The sequence below is a fragment of the Melanotaenia boesemani genome, chromosome 7 (assembly GCF_017639745.1).
Source record: "Melanotaenia boesemani isolate fMelBoe1 chromosome 7, fMelBoe1.pri, whole genome shotgun sequence".
Lineage (NCBI taxonomy): Eukaryota > Metazoa > Chordata > Actinopteri > Atheriniformes > Melanotaeniidae > Melanotaenia > Melanotaenia boesemani.
Window position 1 is genome coordinate 2,345,268 of NC_055688.1, and position 19,887 is coordinate 2,365,154.

The 19,887-nt window shown below is 42.1% G+C and overlaps 2 long non-coding RNA genes across 2 annotated transcripts; both read right to left on the reverse strand.

The window, feature by feature from the left end:
• Window positions 1-10,205: 10,205 nt before the first annotated feature.
• LOC121643156 lies at window positions 10,206-11,087 on the reverse strand. Its single transcript, XR_006011048.1, has 3 exons — window positions 10,976-11,087; window positions 10,360-10,452; window positions 10,206-10,285 (listed from the first exon to the last, which is right to left on the reverse strand). It is a non-coding gene; the product is annotated as an uncharacterized LOC121643156 (long non-coding RNA).
• Window positions 11,088-18,425: 7,338 nt separating this feature from the next.
• Window positions 18,426-19,581, reverse strand: LOC121643155. Its single transcript, XR_006011047.1, has 3 exons — window positions 19,414-19,581; window positions 19,255-19,331; window positions 18,426-18,456 (listed from the first exon to the last, which is right to left on the reverse strand). It is a non-coding gene; the product is annotated as an uncharacterized LOC121643155 (long non-coding RNA).
• Window positions 19,582-19,887: the final 306 nt, after the last annotated feature.

The window sequence follows — 19,887 nt, forward strand, 5'->3', positions numbered from 1 at the left end:
ATAATTAAGCAGCACTTACTAATACCGTCTCCACTAAGCTTTGGGGCATCTCCTTTTAAGTCTGTCTTTCACAGACCTTTTCTTTTCTTTTCTTTTTTCATCCCTGCCTCCTTCTCGCTGAGTAGGGGTCTGTCTTAATCTGATATCAGGCTGCTACGTGGTGAATGGTGGAAGGACCAGAAGCTCAGGTCATAGACTGATCGAGCTTCATGGACAAATCAGAAATTGTACTTCTTAATGATCTCTTGATGTTCATTACCATTGTAGAGCCTGACAGCCCCACCTGTTAACACCAGAGGACAATTGATTGCTAATTCATTTGACTGAGCTCATTATTTTATGTTTTTCTCCATCTTGTTTTAGTTATTATTTCTTGTAAATGTTTTTGTGTGTGTGTGTGTGTGTGAACAATGAATAAACAACACTTTATGTATCCCAGAGGGAAACTGCAATGTTGCTGCAGTTTTTTTCTTCTTTAATTAACAAAACAATAATAATGATTAATTAAAGCCGCAAGCGGCATCCATCGGGTCCGAGCGGCCTGGACCCCGCCACCCGTGTCATACACCTTTTCCTAGCATGGTAGGTAACCTGGTCACATCATATTTAACATGGTAAAACACCCAGCTGAAATGTTGATATACTTAGTTAGCATATTTTCGTAGCATGCTAATTTGCTAGCTAACATGCTATGTTGCCATGACAACAGGTGTTGTAATGCGTTAGGGACCCAAGAAGTATGAATCCTGTCAAGTTTGGTGCAGATCCCACGTATTCTTATGGAGATATAAGCAAACCGTGTTTCATGGCGAGAAGGCTTTTTCCGTCGGTTGCCACGGTTACACACTTTCTCCTATTAGAAAGATTTGAATAGCGTTTGGTCCCCAACTTGTCATGAACGTTCCCACCAAGTTTGGAGTCGGTCGCCCGAATCCCCTCAGACTAGTTTGTTCAAATGGCAGTGAAATCCAAGATGGCGGGTACACCGTTGCCATGGCAACAGGTGTTCGATTGACTTCTTTGCTGCACTTGGGGTGGGACACGTATGAATGCTGTGAAGTTTGGTGAAGATCCCGTGTATTTCTATGGAGATATGAGCCAACCGTGTTTCATGGCGAGGAGGCTTTTTCGGTCTGTTGCCACGGTTACAGGCTTTTTCCTATTAGAAAGATTTGAATAGCGTTTGTTCCCCAACTTGTCAGGAAGGTTCCCACCAAGTGTGGAGTCAGTCGCACGAATCTCCTCAGACTAGTTCGTTCAAATGGCAGTGAAATCCAAGATGGCGGGCACGCCGTTGTCATGGCAACAGCTGTTCGATTGACTTCTTTGCTGCACTTGGGGTGTCACCAGTATGAATACTGTCAAGTTTGGTGCAGATCCCATGTATTTACATGGAGATATGAGCAAACCGTGTTTCATGGCGAGAAGGTCATTTTCCGTCGGTTGCCACGGTAACATGCTTTCTGCTATTAGAAAGATTTGAACAATTTTTGGTCCCCAACTTGTCAGGAAGCTTCCCACCAAGTTTGGAGTCAGTCGCACGAATCCCCTCAGACTAGTTCGTTGAAATACGATGTGTGTAAAGTGCAAAAAATGGCAAAAAAATGGCCGCACACGCCAAGATGGCGGGCGCCCCGTTGCCATGGCAACAGGTGTTATATAGAATTTTTTGGTCAGCTCAGCATGTTACACGTGTGTGCCAAGTTTCGTCTTCCTATGTTGAAGTAGACGTTCGGGACCCCATTCATCTGGGGAATTTTTGTGTCCGTAGGTGGCGCTGTTGAGCCAATTTTGCATTGAAGTCAATGCGGACTGTAGAATATAATATTTTTCACCGGGCTTGATGTGTGTGCCAAGTTTCACAACTTTTCATGGGTGTTTAGGGGGTCAAATTTGGCCTCGAAATGCTTAGAAGGAGGAGAAGAATAATAAACATAGCAGAAACAATAGGGCCTTGCCATACTTTGTATGGCTCGGACCCTAATTAGAGGATAGTAGTGCCTTGTTCTGGAGGGCGTTGGCTGCTGGAAGGAAAGATCTTCGGTATCTTTCTGTCTTACACTGAACCTGTTGAAGCGTCACACTGAACACACTCAGTCGTTGTTGTGTAGAAGATGTAAAGAATTGTTCACTATGTTCAGCAGCTTGTGCTTGTGCAGCCTTATTTCCTGGACAATCAGCTGCAGAGAACTTGAAGACAGGCCTTTGAAAACGCATAGCACTAAAAAAAAGAAGACACAAAGCCGTAGCTGGTGAACACTGTGCAGTAGACTTCATGCCAATGATCTTTGCATTGATTTGATTAATTTTCCCACTTCCCTGTGTTCCCCTAATTCTTCCAATTAAGCCTTCTTTGCTCCCATTGGAAGAGGAGTCCTGCAACATCAGCTCTTTCTTCTTCTTTAATAGTGTCTGTTTCCACCTGCAGCTGGTTTGCGGTCAAAAGTCAAAAGCACCAAACACTGCCTCAGCTCCAAAAGACCAGATTAAAATCCTTCGTTCAGCAAAATGAAAGCATTAATCCAGACTGGGATTCATTAAGTAGCCATCGGCAAAAAGGTTGAAACAAAATGTTCCTGTGAGAAAGACCTGAACCACGGGGATTATTTCTGGTTTCTTATCGTGTTATACATGCAGTACAGATATATATAGACCACAAACTAATCCAGACTGTGTTATGTGATGTGGATGGTCTCTAAATTAATGGCCCTTTTGGAATCAGTAAAGCTGTCTTTAATATTGATTTTCTTTCTTTTTTTTTTCCTATTTTTATCCAGCGCCTCTTTAAAGTTCTTAAACATGAAAAAAACTGGACTGCTTGTTTCATGCCACAGAGGCCAGAGGCAGACCAGGGCAGCCCAGAGACCCGGGCCCTTAGCAGCAACCCCAGAGCACGAACCGAAGCTACCCCACCCCAAAGACGACTCCAGCCCCACCCGGAGTATTATCCCAACATGACTTAAAAGTGTTGTGCTAGGCTGGGGATCGTCTTGTTCCAGTCCAGGACAGATCAGCTCATGTCCATGTTTGTGTAGTATGATTCCTCATTGCAAACATTAACATGGCATTGTTGTTTTGTTATTTACACCCAACCATTAGACTGTTGTAGAGTTTCTCTCATTGGGTAGAGTCAATTCTGCACAGTTAGAGTAATAAAAGCATGAAATAAACACAAATGAATAGAAAAATGTCTTCCTTCTGTTGATGCATGTGGATTCTTTTTGCTGTGGAATTAACCCTGGAGATGATAGACTAGATTGCATTATTATTCTTAGTTTTTAATCTTTGCACAGTTTTATGAATATCAAAGGAAAAAATCCTCCTTCTTCGATTTCTTCTATGGATAATCGTACTGTGATGGACATCCACAGGCTCAAGGAGCACCACAGGTTCTTTCTGTTACAACTCCTTATCTAGTCCATCTCATGTTGTGTCTTTGTCTGTCTGGTCTGTCTCGGTCCTGTAATCAGCCCAAAGGAAAGGGAATGCTTTGTTGCATATTGGCATACAGAGACTCTTTCCTTTTTATTTATTTATTTTTTTTTTGTAAAGCTGAGCTGAGCAGATAAAGTAGTGAGGATATTAACCACAGTATTCCCACCAGAGGAAGAGGCCTGATTTAGCTGGGAATAATAGTCACATTGTTTTTTCCTTGAACCAACCTTTTTGTCCTGGTTCTTTTGTTTCTTATTGTTGTATGTCTCCCTTCACCCACTGTGGGCCACACAGATGCTGCAGATTTATGCTTTTTGTGATATTTTAGCTGTAAATTTAGTCTAAACATAATGTGCATTAAATTAGTAGCAAATAGAGTAGAACAGAGTGAGATGGAGGCTCGCTCCAGGCTCGAGCTAACGTGCTCCACTCTGTCTGAAATGTTCATTCTGACATCATCTCAGACATTTATCATTTACATTTACATTTATTCTGACATTTAGCCAGATCATCAGTTTGATCAGAGTTTCTTCATCAATATCAGCTGTTTAACTTCATTTGTCAGCATCTGGTGGTTTTATGACAGATATTATCACCATGTGATCATGTGTAGACGGTTGCTGAGATGGTGCTGTATGAACTCTGCATGATGATCTAGAATATGGTAGAGATCAGTGTTGTTTGCATCAACGATGATGACGATGAATTTATTTTGTTGATGAACCTTTTTTTTCATAATGATAATAAGACAGTGACGAGCTAAACATGGCTCTCTGATGACTAAAACATGACAAGATTGTGAGATTTGGTTGACAAGATGAGACAAAAATGTTCAAGGGCTGATTGTCTGACATTAAAAATGCACAAGATTTCATCCTATTGTGAGCGCAATCTGTCAGTCAGCAACACTGCTGCACCTTGGCCACGCCCACCACCAGATGTGCAACCACACAGACAAGCAGTTCATTCATTCATAGATGAATTTTGGTGGATATATGGACATATTTTAACTATAATCCATCATAATTTCACTGGCAGACCAGGTCAAGTTGGGCATGTGTTCCTCATCCTTTGCTCATATTTTGGACATGTGTGTGTTCAGGGTGGAGTTTTACACTTCAGAAAATTCTCAGAAATAAAACCACAGTTACCAAAGTAAGGATGTTGTTTATTTGTGACGTGACTGTGTGATGGTGAGTGATTGTGGGTACGGCACAGGGGAGGGTGTGAGTGTGGGGTTATATGGGGTGCAGATTGGAGTAGGTGGAGGGTGGGGGGAGGGGGTCAATGGCACCCTGGTTCCCGGAGTGTGCGGCTGGAACATCGGGGTGTGTGCTGGCCTACGCCGGGTGGCTGTCTGGGGGGGCCTGGTCCTCCTAGGCATGTTGCGGGCCCTCTGCCTTTGGGGGGTGGGGCGGCCGCCTCTGGGCTCCTGGGGCCCTGGGCCCTTCGCTTGGGCTGCCCTGGGTGGCCGGTCCCTGGCGGGGCCGGCGGCTGCTGATCTTGGCCCACTGGGACCTGTGCCCCGGGACCGTGGGGGGCTCTTGCTGGGGCTCTCCTCTGCCGCCCTTCGGGTGGGGCTGGAGTCGTCTTCGTGGTGGGGTGGCTTGGGTTGGTGCTCCGGGGCTGCTGCTGAGGGCCCAGGTCTCTGGGCTGCCCTGGTCTGCCTCTGGCCTCCGTGGAGGCGTGGTCACATTTGCACGATCTCACTCACCACTCTTCATCACTGATCACTCCTTGTTTCTCATCCTCTGCATGCTGGCACAGTCACTGAGTTGTCCAGTGGGTTTTTATACTAAGAGATAATTCTTCTTTTTTTTTTCCTGTGAGTTAGTATCTGGTCATTGTTGTGCTACTTTCATGATCTGTCTTTTTGATTTGGCTAATATTTAAGAACTCTTAATGACTAGCAGCTATGTTTTTTTGTAGAAGTTGTAGGAAACTTTCTGGTGTGTTCATGTACAGGTATAACAGTTTGTTGTCTGGTGATGGTGTGGATTGAAGGGTTGTAGCTTCTGTCTGTGATGTTTTTGTCTCCTCTTTCTTCCTTATCCTTTCCCTTTTGCTTCATTTTGCTGTCTTCCTTCTTTTTCTGTCCCCTCCAGTCAGGTCCAGCAAGATTACATAGATTCTGTGATTCAAAGTAAATAAATAAATAAATAAATCAGATTATCAAGAGGAGCCTTACCCATAGGCCTCCCTTGGTAGAGCAAATTTGTTCAGCACGATACAGCAACCAGATTATCATTTTGCTGCTATGATGCTGAACAGGTTAAAAAAAAAGTAAGGACGTTGTTGCTCTTTGCTTAGAGTAACTGATTCCACAGTTAGGACTTTATCTGTGCGATGCAGAACCCTGATAGATCAGAAAGTATCTGCTGTTGGTTGGAAAGTCTAAAACCATTCCCTTTTAATCTAGTAATTATTGATGAAAATAACCAAACAACAAGCTCACAATGTGTTGCTATATGTTGAGCTTACAGAGCTGCCATATTTTGTGTGACATATTTGTACGATGAAGTAGGACATCAATTCATGAAAAAAGGTGAAATATAGAATGGGCTCTATGCACGCAGCGGTATGACGTAACTTCCATCGAAATCGTAGGATGCACGTAAACGTCCGGTGTGTTGCTAGTCCATTCTAGACATTTGTCTGAAGAATGGAGCCCTCCCTGTTCTCTTTCACTGGAACAACTACTCTGTCCCGACTCCACGGATGGGAGTTTGGGAGAGAACAAAGCGACCTACCCATGACGACCTGACTGATGAATTAATGATAGTTGACAACACTGAACTGAAAAACAATGACCATGACTACTGTGCCACCACTGAGCCTGCTGCACGGGACCTTTCTCTTGAGTGCAAAAAGGACCTGCTTGCAGAAATAGTGCGGCTCCGACAAAAAATTGAAGATGTGATCATCAACAACAAGTTTTGTTTGGAGCGTTTTGCTGCATCAGATGGTGACATCAGGTTCTTTACAAGCTACATAACCATGTTTGATCTATGTTGACAAAATCTTTGAGATGTATAGGCTGCGGCTACTACTATAAAGGTGGTTACTCTAAGTCTGGGTATGTTAACATACAGCACTTTATAAATATGTATGTGTGTGTGTGTGTGTGTGTGTGTGTGTGTGTTTGTGTATATACACACACACACACACACACACACACACTCACACAGTGTCAGGAGATTTTAATTTCTGCACGTATTTAACATTCTTATAGCTATGGCCACTATCCTAGGACTTCAAATATAGATTTGAATAAAATTAATATTACATAATGTCTTGCAGATTTGCCAGTCACGCCCACCTGATGGCCTTTTGGAGACAAGTACAGCCAGCCATCCACAAGACTGTACGGGTGACAAGAGCACAGAGTTGCGGCTAGTCAGGTTTCTCTCACTGCAAGTGCAACGGTGAATATTTTTCTGTTGTCAGCTTCTTTATATTCATTTCTATGTCAAGTTAGGCTAGTCTATCTTAAGTCTACACTACTCAGCGATATTAAATAACGAATGAATAAATAAAATACTTGGTGGTACACACTGTGTTTTTCAACTTTAGATCAGAGTCAGCATTAACACATTCTTCAATTTTAGCAGATGCTGCAGACCAGATAATGATCTACAGTGGTTCATATTGCTCAATTTATCAATGTAGGGTCTGATAAATAGATGACAAAATGCACACGACATAATACTTTGGCAGAAAAATGGTCGACCCACCCTGAATTAGTCTGACGTTCAACATGGCTGGTTGGTAATGATTTTTTTCCCCTCCCTCAGATTCTTCAACCCATTTATGAGTTTTTTCTGTTTATGAATTACTTGTCATTGGGTCTGATGCAGAGAGATTTGGCACATCGCTTCAAAATTCACCAATCCACTGTAAGCCGCATCATAAACACATGGGCCAGTTTCCTCTACACTGTGCTGGGGGCTGTGGGTATTTGGTTGGATGAGGAGACAGTAAAAGTGCGCCTGCCAGAGAAGTTTAAGGATTTAAACTTTTAAAGTTTAAGGACATCAGTGATAGGGAGATTCTGAGGCAGTCTCGTATTGCGCTTCTCTTAAACCCCGCTCTGGCCATTATGATTGACAAGGGTTTCCTTGTAGAAGACTGTGTGCTCTGCAAAGTCTACATACCTGCCTTCTTATCGAAGAGAGCACAACCGTCAGGGCCAGAGGGGACAAAGACTCAGTTTACTGCCAGACTTAGGGTCCACATTGAACGCCTCATCCGCAGAGTGAAGGAGCATAAAATATTTAGTACAGAAATCCCCCTTTCACTCAAGGGCAGCATCAATCAACTTTACACAGTTGCATGTCTTTTGGGTAATTATCAAAATAAGCCCTTGGTAAGCCTACGTAGAGGTGAGAATGCGGGTAGAGGTGAGAATGCAGGTAGAGGTGAGAATGCTGTAACGCGAGACTCGGTGAGACTTGGCAGAATCAACATGGCGCGCTACTGAAAACAAACAAACGCCACAAGCTAACAGAGAAATATTTAAAAAAATATATATATATATATATTCCAAACCACACTAACCCGGTCACTCTGGATCACATCGAAGAAGATCTCATCAGCCCGACGGATTTCATCGAAGAAAGCTTCCCGCGGATCGTAATGGGCAAGTCTAACGCTGCAGCGACAGCCTCAAAAACCGGTTCCATTTCTAAAAGAGTTCGCCTGGCGGACTCCCCCGAAGCGACCAGCCCAGTCTCTCCAACCGGCAGCGATACGACGGATATCCTAATCTCCATCGACGGGAAGCTATCCAGTCTCGATGCCCGGCTCTCCCTGCTGGAAGTTCTTAATCATGAGTTTCAATCTTTAAGGGAAAGTTTGGAATATAGCCAAAAGCAGGTGGAAGCTCTTGCTACAGAGAACAACACCCTCAGAGACTCGGTGAAAACCCTTACCGAAGGAGTAAGCCGACTATCAGTGGAAAATAAAAAAATGAAAGAGTTAGTTCTAGATCTACAGGGTCGTAGCATGAGAGATAGCCTAGTTATTTCAGGGATCCCTGAGCAGGTGGAGGAAGATACAGAGGCAGCTGTTAAAAAATTCATCAGAACCAACCTTAAACTTCCAGAGGAAAAGGTAAAAGCCATCTCTTTTCATCGGGTTCACCGCATAGGGAAAAAAAAACCGGAGGGCAGACCCAGGCCGATAGTAGCTACATTAGTTCTCCACAAAGAAAAAGAAGAGGTGAAGCGTTGCGACAGACAGCTTCGTGGGACTGACCCTAGCATGAGCTCTCAGTTTCCCAGAGAAATCCTGGAGCATCGCAAGATCGTGTTCCCCATCAGGAGAAAATTCCTGGACGGAGGAGCCCGCGCTGTCATCTCGGTGGACAAGCTTTACGTCAATGGACAGCTACATCGTGACCATAATGGTCCGTGTACATCACGGCCAACCGATTTTCCTTTTGAGGTTAAAAAAACAAAATCGGGAAACGGCTCATTTCCCGATGACCAATAAAAAAAATGAGAAACGGAAAATAGGAAATGACTCGTTTTTCGTTTTTGATTTTCAAAATGAAAATCGGAAAATAAAGAAACAAATTGTTATCTATATTCCGACAGTGTGTCTTTAGATGAAAATTTAAAATCAGAAAACGACGGGAATTTTTTATTTTCAATCTTGGATTTATTGTTGATTACTTTTAAGACCGTGACCCGGAAGCTGTCCGTAAAACACAAGTGAAGAAGAACAGCATTAAGACCTTTGACCTGGTGTACCTTGAACTCAAACTCGTCTGCTCTGCATTTCAGACAGTAGTCTGTGTTTAACAGCCACTGCTCCACACATATTCGGCATCCCAGTAGAGACTGACAGCATGTGGAAAACATTGGCTCCGCCATCAGACTGGATAGGTTTAAGTAAACAAAAACACAATTATTGGATCATGTATAAACATCAAACTGTACTACATGTCTTTATCAAATAGTTACTTATGGTTACAAATTGTGTGTTTTTTACACCTTTACAAACAAGACAGCTCAGGGCATCCATAACATGGGGCAGGCGGTCATCTTGCCTGGCTGCTGTGCTTTTAACTTTTGCAAGGTCAGCCAGAAGGTTTACTGTGCCAGTGACATCTTGGAGGGTCTCAGAAGCTTGTTTTAGTTGATCAATTTTTCTAATGACCTCTTGTAAGCTCCCATTTTCCTCAGACCTTCGCCTGTAAAGTTTGAATCATACTTTTTCAGCACGTTATGACACATTTTTTTCAGTTGCATGACATTTGAAATAAATTTGAGTTCTGCTAAGTTTTTTGACAAATAATCATGAAACAATTCATAACTACCATTCAGAACCTTTTATTTTGGTAAAGCCCTACTAATTATTAAAAAAAATAACAAAAACAAAGAATATATACGTCAGTGACATAGTAAATGGAGTATAAAATTGCATTATGCTATTTATATAGATGTGGGCCTTCACATCAATGTCATTACCTCGTTTTAGCTCTTCGACCATTTTGGAACTCCAAAAATTCATCTTCAAAGATGGCATAGATTTTTCTGGAGTTTTGTTTCCAGTAACTGGAGCCTTTTGGAGTCAGAAAAAAATTGATATTTACAAAACAGGCAATCATTTCAGCCTAAACTAATAAAAACATAATTAGTGATAACACAACTTACTTCTTGTACCCTCTGAGTCCACAGTTTCGTTTCCTTGGCTGTCTGCAAGGGTAATGGCCTCAACACAGCCCAATGCCTCCTTTACTTTTTCTGTCATCCGTTCAACTGTTGCATCAGATTCCATGAAGCGAATGACCACGGTCCTGGCAGCTTTTAATTTGTCATTCACAATTTCTGCAATGTGTATCGACCTAGGATGAAGTTTTTTTTTAATTAATATTTTTGTCATATCTTTTTAGCCTAACAAAAGTTTCTTATAAAATACCTTTGGAACACTCTTGTTGGAAAACTGGATCGTGAAGTTGAAGCTTGTGGTGTTTCAGTGGGTGCAGAAGAAGACGAGGGTCTGCGTATAAAGCTAAAGGGAACAGAAAGGGGCTCTGCTTGGTGGGATCTGAACTTGTTCTGAATCTCCGTGGACTTCATAATGACCACGGTTTTAGAGACTGAGGCTGGAGAAATTTCCAGAAGGATCTGGAAATATCGCTGTGTTCATGTCATCTGTAATATACAGATGACACAACTGACCTGTCAAATTGAAGAGGATAAATAAAAACAAAACATTTAAAAAAAAATCTGTCTCACACACAAACTACAGCTAACCAGAACACATTTATACCTTTTAATACACATTTCTTTAACAGTATATCTACCTTTGATATATATGTGCGAAATAAGAAAAATGCATATATATATATATATATATATATATATATATATATATATGTGTGTGTGTGTATGTGTGTGTATTTTTTATTCATGTAACTGTATTATAAAGATGCTTCAACATACATAAACAAAAACGAATGTTTAGCTAACCACACGCAGAAAACAACTTTCAATTCAAAACTTAAATCATATGCATTTAAAGATTAGCATACCTGGAAAATTCTGCATATCTTGTCCACTGACATGTCACTGCCATTCAGCGTAACTCGTTTTCCTCCTCGAAAGAGAACAAAACTTTCCACATCCATTCCTCAGTACATTTGCAACAACTGTTGATGTTCTGTGAGGCCGCGTAACGTGCGGGGACAGCTTCCGGGTCACAGTCTTAAAAGTAATCAACAATAAATCCAAGATTGAAAATAAAAAATTCCCGTCGTTTTCTGATTTTAAATTTTCATCTAAAGACACACTGTCGGAATATAGATAACAATTTGTTTCTTTATTTTCCTATTTTCATTTTGAAAATCAAAAACGAAAAACGAGTCATTTCCTATTTTCCGATTTTCGTTTTTTTAATAGTCATCGGGAAATGAGCCGTTTCCCGATTTTGTTTTTTTAACCTCAAAAGGAAAATCGGTTGGCCGTGATGTACACGAACCCATAACACCACTTCCTGCTCTACTGACCTCAGATATGTATCCACACTCTGCACACTTTGCACAGGTGTTATAAACGCTAATCAGACTCACTGGGCTTAAGTCATAGAGTTTAATGTTTGTTCACATTAGACAATAATACCGCCAGTCTCTAATGTTCACAAAATGGACTTATTTTTTATGGATTCATTTTCTTTTTTCCACCCACTTCCCCCTTTTTTTTGTCATTTTCTTCCCGCTTTATTCTTCTTTTCCTCTCTCTCGGCACTCTTTTTTGTTTTTCTTTTTTTCTAGCTGCCACCTCACGGAACCATATAACACTAATGCTAAGCTGTACAGTACATTTAGTAATACCTGCATATATAACCCAACACTCACATTTATTAATTCAAGTACATTTAATAACATTCAACACAGGCACACAACATTACGCATACATATTCATACACTTACACACACACACACACACATACACATTTATATTAACAAGAAGCATCCAACACTCACTTTTTCACCACAAGCATGACCATCCTTAGATTTATCACTTGGAATGTGCACGGAGCTGGGACCAGAGAGAAGAGACTAAAAATCTTTAATAGATTAAATGATCTGCAGGCAGACATTGTGTTCTTACAGGAGATTCATATGACAGAAACAGCAGTGAATGCCCTCTCTACAACCCAGTTTCCTCATGTTTACTCAGCCTGTTATAACTCCAGACAGAGAGGGGTAGCCATTCTGATAAATAGAAAAGTAACATTCACAGAAATCAGCGTTATCACAGATCCAGAAGGGAGATTCATCATAGTAAAATTATCTATTCAAAATATGAAGTTATGCTTAGCTAACTTATATGGCCCAAATGTTGACGATCCCGCCTTCTTTCACTCTTTCTTAACATCACTTTCTGAACACACAGATAGCACACTGATCGCAGGAGGGGATTTTAACATGGTTCTGGGCTCAGCTGATAGATCTAGTAACACTGTAAATCATCGAAACTGGCAATCCACAAACACTGTAAAATAATATATGGAAGATTTTGGACTTTGCGATATATGGCGGTCTTATCACCCTAATATCAGAGAGTACACATCCTTTTCCCCAGTTCACCATTCATACTCTAGGCTAGATTATTTTCTGGTTAGCAGCTCTTTGGTGAGTGAGATTTCAGAGACCCAGATTCACCCCATCACTATCAGCGACCATGCACCAGTTTCCTTTACTTTGAGGAACACGAGAATCACACCACCGACTAAAAGCTGGAGATTTAATACAGCGCTGCTTAAAGATCCCGACTTTATCAGCTACTTCACAAAAGAATGGGCTATATACTTAGAAAACAATGACAAACCAGGAGTCCCAGCATGTGTTCTGTGGGAAGCAGGGAAAGCGGTAATGCGAGGCAAAATCATCTCTTTTGCGTCACATTAAAAAAAGAACGAAAACTCAAAAATATTAGAATTAGAAATAAGAATTAAATCATTAGATGACGCCTACAGTGCTTCACCAGATGAACCTATGATGAACCAAATAAGGAAGGCTAGACTGGAATTAAATAAAATAATTAACTAGAGAACAGAATTTCTGGTGCAAAGATTACGCTTGGAGACATTTGAACACAGTAATAAATCCGGAAGATTTTTAGCTAACCAGTTAAAAATAAATAAGGAAAAATCTACCATATCAGCTGTTAAAGATTCAATAGGTAATATTACTCATGACCCAGATGCAATAAACAACATCTTTAGAGATTTCTATAAAACTCTGTATACATCACACTTAGATCCATCAGACAATGATATCCATCATTTTCTTAACACTATTGATCTTCCAGGTTTACAGCAGGAACAAGTCACGGCCTTAGATTCCCCCCTCACAGTGGAGGAGCTACATGAAGCCCTTAAACATATGCCCTGTAAAAAAGCCCCAGGTCCGGATGGCTTCCCAGCAGAGTTCTATAAAGAATTCTGGTCAACACTGGCTCCGACATTTTTCAAAATGGTGACACAAATAAAGGAAAATGGTTACTTACCCCTAAACATAAACTCTGCCACCATTACTGTACTATTAAAACCAGGTAAAGACCCCACAATACCATCTAGCTACAGACCCATATCACTGATAAATGCGGACCTTAAAATAATTTGCAAAGCATTTGCTGGAAAGTTAGAGAAAGTAACTCCTCTCATTATACACCCTGATCAAACAGACTTTATAAAGGGCAGATATTCCTCTGTTAACATGCGGAGACTAATTAATATAATAGATTATTCTACCATCAATAACCTGGAAACAATAATAGTTTCCTTAGATGCAGAGAAAGCTTTTGATCGTGTTAACTGGAAATATTTACTAGCTACTTTAAACAGATTCAGCTTTGGACCATCTTTCATTAACTGGATTAAAATCTTATACAGTTCTCCTAATGCGAGTGTTAGAACAAATGACCAAACCTCTCCAAGTTTTAATCTACAAAGGGGTACCAGACAAGGTTGTCCACTATTGAACTGCTAGCCGCTGCAATTAGACAAAATCAAGCTATTAAAGGCATTCAGTCCAAAAATATATTTGATAAAATAAGTCTTTATGCTGATGACGTTTTACTATTCCTCCAGAACTCACAAACCTCTCTATCTGAAACAATCTCACTAATTAATAAATTCTCATCACTCTCGGACTACTCCGTTAACTGGTCTAAGAGTACAGTTCTACCCATCAACTGTAGCTTTCAAATCTACCCAGCATCACCTTAAAATCAGGTAACATTAGATACCTGAGTGTAAATATTCCCTCTAGGCTCTCAGAACTAACAAAACTTAATCACACTCACCTTCTTAAGACTATAGAAGATGATATTGCTCGCTGGAAATCTCTACCCATTTCACTCATGGGGAGAGTTGCCACTATAAAAATGATGGTTCTACCCAAAATCAACTATTTGTTTTCTATGATTCCTATGAAACCCCCCTCTACCTGGTTTAAATCGCTAGAATCACACATCTCCAGATTTCTCTGGAAAAATAAACCACCTTGGATCAGTTTAAAAACTTTACAGAAGCCGAAAGATAGGGGAGGATTAGACCTGCCTAACTTTCAACATTACTTCCTAGCTAATAGATTGCAATATGTCCTAAAATGGCTCAAACCTAGTCCACTAGATGACCTGTGGACAGATATAGAACAAACATTTTGCGACAATTTGGAAATTTCTGATCTTCCTTTTTTCAGCTTAAGTATAAAAAATCTAAAGTGCTTCAAAAGTGTCAACATCAGCACTTCTCTGACAGCCTGGTGGGTATTTCTCAAAAAAACCAACTCCTCAATAATACCATGTAAACTCACACCCATCTGGAACAATCCTGATATTCTACTAAACAAAAATATGCTAAACTTTAACCAATGGATTAACAAGGGAATTAAATACTTTGAACATATTATCCATAACAGAAACATTTTATCTTTTAATACACTCTCATCACAATATGGGATTAACAGCAACAGATTCTTAGAATATCGACAACTCAAAACCATTATACACACAAAATTCCCCCATCACCGAACAGACCTGGAACTTCCTCCAATAGTAGCAGATTTTATGGATCTCTTTACCCCAAAATTACTTTAAAAAATATATTAAGGTAAAAATAGATGACTCAAATTCCCTACCTACTTCAAAATGGGAGATAGATTTATCCATCAATCCTAGTCAACCATTTTGGCTACAAATATGCCGGTGCCCCGGGGTCTGGGGCTGCCTCCCTCCAGTTCGGGAGACCCTGCCTGGGCCTCGAGGGGGCTTGGTCGCCCTGGGCATGCCATCGGGGTCAGGCTGATCCAGTGCCGGGCAGGTACCCTTGGGATTACAATGTGTCCGTTGGGACAAAGGGAGGGGTAGGGGGAAGGGGGGCGGCGGGGGCCCTGGTGGGCAGTGGGGGGGATTAGGGCTCATGGGGTGGAGTCTGCTCTCCTTCTTGCTCTCTCCCCTCCCGCCGGGGGCTCCTTCAGGGTGGATGGGGGCGCTGTGCCTTGGGCCCGACCAGGATATGTGTGTGCAACCTGGGGCTCTCTGGTCCCCTGGTGTGGTGCCGTGGGCTGCCGGGGGTGGGTGGGCGTCCAGGGCACTGATGCGTTGGGCTCTTGGCTGGGCCGGGCCTTTGCCCCTCTTCCCTCGGGTGGTCTTGGGGAGGCGGGGGCGCCTACAGCAGCCAGCTGAGGAGTTGGCTGCCTGGGACAGAGATCTCTCTCCCAGTTGTGCCCCTCTCCTTCCCCGCCACCCCACATCATACACACCACACATAGGGCACTGTGGGGCGGGTGGAGGCGGTGGGTTTGACTGAGGGTTCCCCATTGCGGGATCCCCCGGTGGACCCCTGCGACTGCCTGCCCCACTAGATTTTAATCACAACCTAGACATCAATGTACATTTAGGGCCTCGGGGGGATGGGCACATGGGCTGTGGGTGGGCGGACAGGAGCCACCGAGGTGGCCCTTCCTCCATCCCCTCCCTTTGTGACCTCTCTCCCCCCGATTTTATTTACACGTTAGACACTACCACATTTAACAGTACTGCACTACACACATAACACACACTCACACACACTGAGGGAGTCCTGAGGGGGTCCTGCTGCTCCAGCAGTGGGACCGGGGGGCGGGGGTCTTCCTATGCCCTCGTGTCCTGGGATGCGCTCGGGGCTGCGGGGGTTGGAGGTTCGGTGCCTGCCTGGAGTCCTGTGCGGGGTGCTGCTGGGCGCCGTTTGCCCTGGGGGCTGCCCTCGGTGCCGCATCGGGGGGCTGGTGAGACCTCAGGGAGAATGTATGTGGTTGTGTGGGTGTGTGTATGTGGAGAGTGTCGGGTCTGGGGCCCACCAGACCCTGGACTCCCTGGGCTACCCCTGGTGGGGGTGGGAGCGGGTGGGGAGGGGTGGGGGGGTGAATGGGTAAGGGTTGGGGTAAAGAGGTTTTTTTTTGGGGGGGGGGGGGACCTGCGGACATGTTCTTGTCCCTGGGGTGCCTAGCCTTGGTGTTGGGTTGGCGTGGCCCGTGGTGATTTTGCCTGGGGTGGTCGGGCCCCGTCGGGTTCCTGGGTGGGGCTCTGCTGGGGGGAATGGGTGGCCCTTGGGCCTGTGGGGTGCCTGCCCTCCGTGCGGCCCACGCCACGGCGCCCGCTGGGCCTGCTCGCCGTCTTCCTGTGTTGCCCGGTGCCCCTGCCCCGTCGCGCCGGGGGGCTCCGGTCTGGGGGCCCCTCTGCTCTGGACCGGGTAGGCCGCTGGTTTGTCTGCTTTGGCTGTCCTGGGCTTGGTGCTCAGTGGACCTGCTGGGCCTTTGGGGCCTCGGGCTCCCCCCGTCCCCCGCTGATGCTTCGGGGTGCGGCGTGATCGCGGCCCCCTTGCAGGTACACATTTCCTCCTTGTTGCATGGCCACACATGCATGTTAACACGTGCATGCTCACAAACGTGCTCGTCTCTCCATCCGCTTCTCACTAGATGTAGCTGATGTTTGTGTGTTGGTACGTTTATCTGTAGGTACGTTTGATGACTATTATAATTTTTCATATCATCATCATCCTATTTTTCTTTTGGTATCATGTAGTACTGTGGTAGTTTATATTGATTTTTTGTGATATGTTCTGGGCAGCATAGACAACTGTTATTTCCACATTTTAATCCTGTCCTTTTCTCTCTCTTTTTTTTTTTTTTTTTCTCTCTTCCTCTATCTCCCTGTCAGGTTCAGCACTGACATATAAAGACTAAAGAAAATAAGATTACGATAAAAATAATAAAAATATCAAGGGCAGCCATGTATGTAACATGTCTCCCTTGGTAGAGCAAATCTGTCAAGCAAAATATGGCACACAGACCACCGTTCTGTATGTTAGGGTGCTGGACAGGACAGGGTAAAAAAAAAAAAAAGCCCTTGGTTAAAGCCTGGGCAAGCACTCACTAATTCTGAAAGACAAAATGCATCGTAAATAAGGGTTGTCTTTTTTTTCCATATCCGGCACAGATTGATTAGTACTCATATTAAATTAAAGTATTATTTGCACTTCATTATATATATAATTTTGTTTTTTCTTTTTCTTTTTTTTTTTTTTTTTTTTTTTTTTACTTTAGGACATGTGCAACTATGGAAAAAGAGGCTGTGATGTCACGTTATGTAACTGAATGCAATTTCTTGTTACTTTTTTTACATATGAAAAATACAATGAGTGTACATATACAAATGCATTAAAAAATTAATTATGTTACAAATACAAAATGAAATACCGTCTTTCAGCTTATGTGCTCCGTGGTCAGGCCTTACAAATTTGCAATCTACGTAACTCGAAACATTTGGGCATTTAATTTCTACAAGGCCAAATGATGGTCGTTCAAGTTGATCAAACACAAGCCCATCAGGTGATGCACCCAGCCAAGGTGCATCTGGATGCACAACAAACCCACACTTAGTCAGGTTCAGGTTTTTAGAACCACGTAGTCCTTTAATGCACCTCTCTCCATTTCTATTCCCCTTTTCATAAGTGCAGTCTGCCTTGTCCCTCTAATCATCCTCTCAGCCAGGTTTTCTGCTGTACCTGACCTTACATGGCTTACCTCCCTGAAATGTGAAGCAGTCACCCTCTCCCTCCTCAGTGAGCCACTCAGTTGTTGCACTTTGGTTTCAGGTTGCCTCCTCAATCATATGGCACTGTGTCATGGTCATAGACAGGGAGCTTAGATGCAGGTATTGTTGGTGTGTTGGCACAAATGAACACTCAGTGGGTTGCAGATGGTAACCCTCAAGTGGCAATCTAGGAAATGGAGGTGCATCTTCATGGATAACAACACTGTCAGGTGCAGGTGGAGGGTGTTGGTAAGACAGCACACTGCCAGCTTGCACCATGCCAAAGATGGAATTGACAAGCGGTTTGTCATCTGAAATGTTCCTTTGGCAGATGAGGGGGACACATTCTGCAGTCATTTCGGTGTAGGCAGGTCCAGGGCTGAGAGTGGACGGGACTGGGAAATCACCACTGTAGCCCTTGTAAAGTTTAGATCTGAAACAACATCATCAGGCAATAACATGCATTTTTACAACAACAATAACATGCATGTTTACAACAACAATAACATGCATGTTTACAACAACAATAACATGCATTTTTACAACAACAATAACATGCATGTTTACAACAACAATAACATGCATTTTTACAACAACAATAACATGCATTTTTACAACAACAATAACATGCATGTTTACAACAACAATAACATGCATTTTAAACAACAACAATAACATGCATTTTTACAACAACAATAACATGCATTTTTACAACAACAATAACATGCATGTTTACAACAACAATAACATGCATTTTTACAACAACAATAACATGCATTTTTACAACAACAATAACATGCATTTTTACAACAACAATAACATGCATTTTTACAACAACAATAACATGCATTTTTACAACAACAATAACATGCATTTTTACAACAACAATAACATGCATTTTTACAACAACAATAACATGCATTTTTACAACAACAATAACATGCATGTTTACAACAACAATAACATGCATTTTTACAACAACAATAACATGCATGTTTACAACAACAATAACATGCATTTTTACAACAACAATAACATGCATTTTTACAACAACAATAACATGCATGTTTACAACAACAATAACATGCATTGTACTCCAGAAAGCCATAAGACAGTCTGTGAATCGTGTAATGTTATCTAAAAATACACAAGGTACACAATCAGGTAATAAATACATAGTTTTTTCTTACAACAAATTATAGTCTGCCTGTATACATTATCTATTACACACCTAATTCCACTGGCTGTGGTAGCACCTGGTTTGGCCTTTCTGACAACCATGGTGTCGACAGGTCCTGGCTTCACTCCCTATTTATGTAAAAGTTCATGTTAGGAGAAAATGTACTAGTTAAGACTGATTCTAGTGTTTGTTCATTCAAGTAATACAAACCAATGATCGGGGTTTATGCCACTTCTGTTCGGTTTGTGTACAGGCAAGGACAGGAGGTACGACTGACATACCACTTACAGAGTAATGGGCTGTTTGATATAACAAAGCAACTAAGTGGTTGCACATTCCACATCCAGCTACACAGGAACAGTGACTGTTGACCAATACAACTGGCTGTGAGTTACGTAATGTCACCTGAAACAGAGGTGAAGTTGAAAAGATTTTTTTCAAAATGAGGCTAACAAGCAAGAGCAACAGGAGCAAAACTAGCCCTAAACCACTGTTAGTGATGCAAGCCACTAATTTAATATATTGTTTTGCATGAACTTCTTAAACAATAATTTAACAAATTCATGCACAATAATATAATATAGATGTGCTTGAACTTGCTAAAATATGTTAGTTTGCAGGGACTTATTCAAATATAATATAATATAATATAATATAATATAATGAGTCTACATTAAACATAGA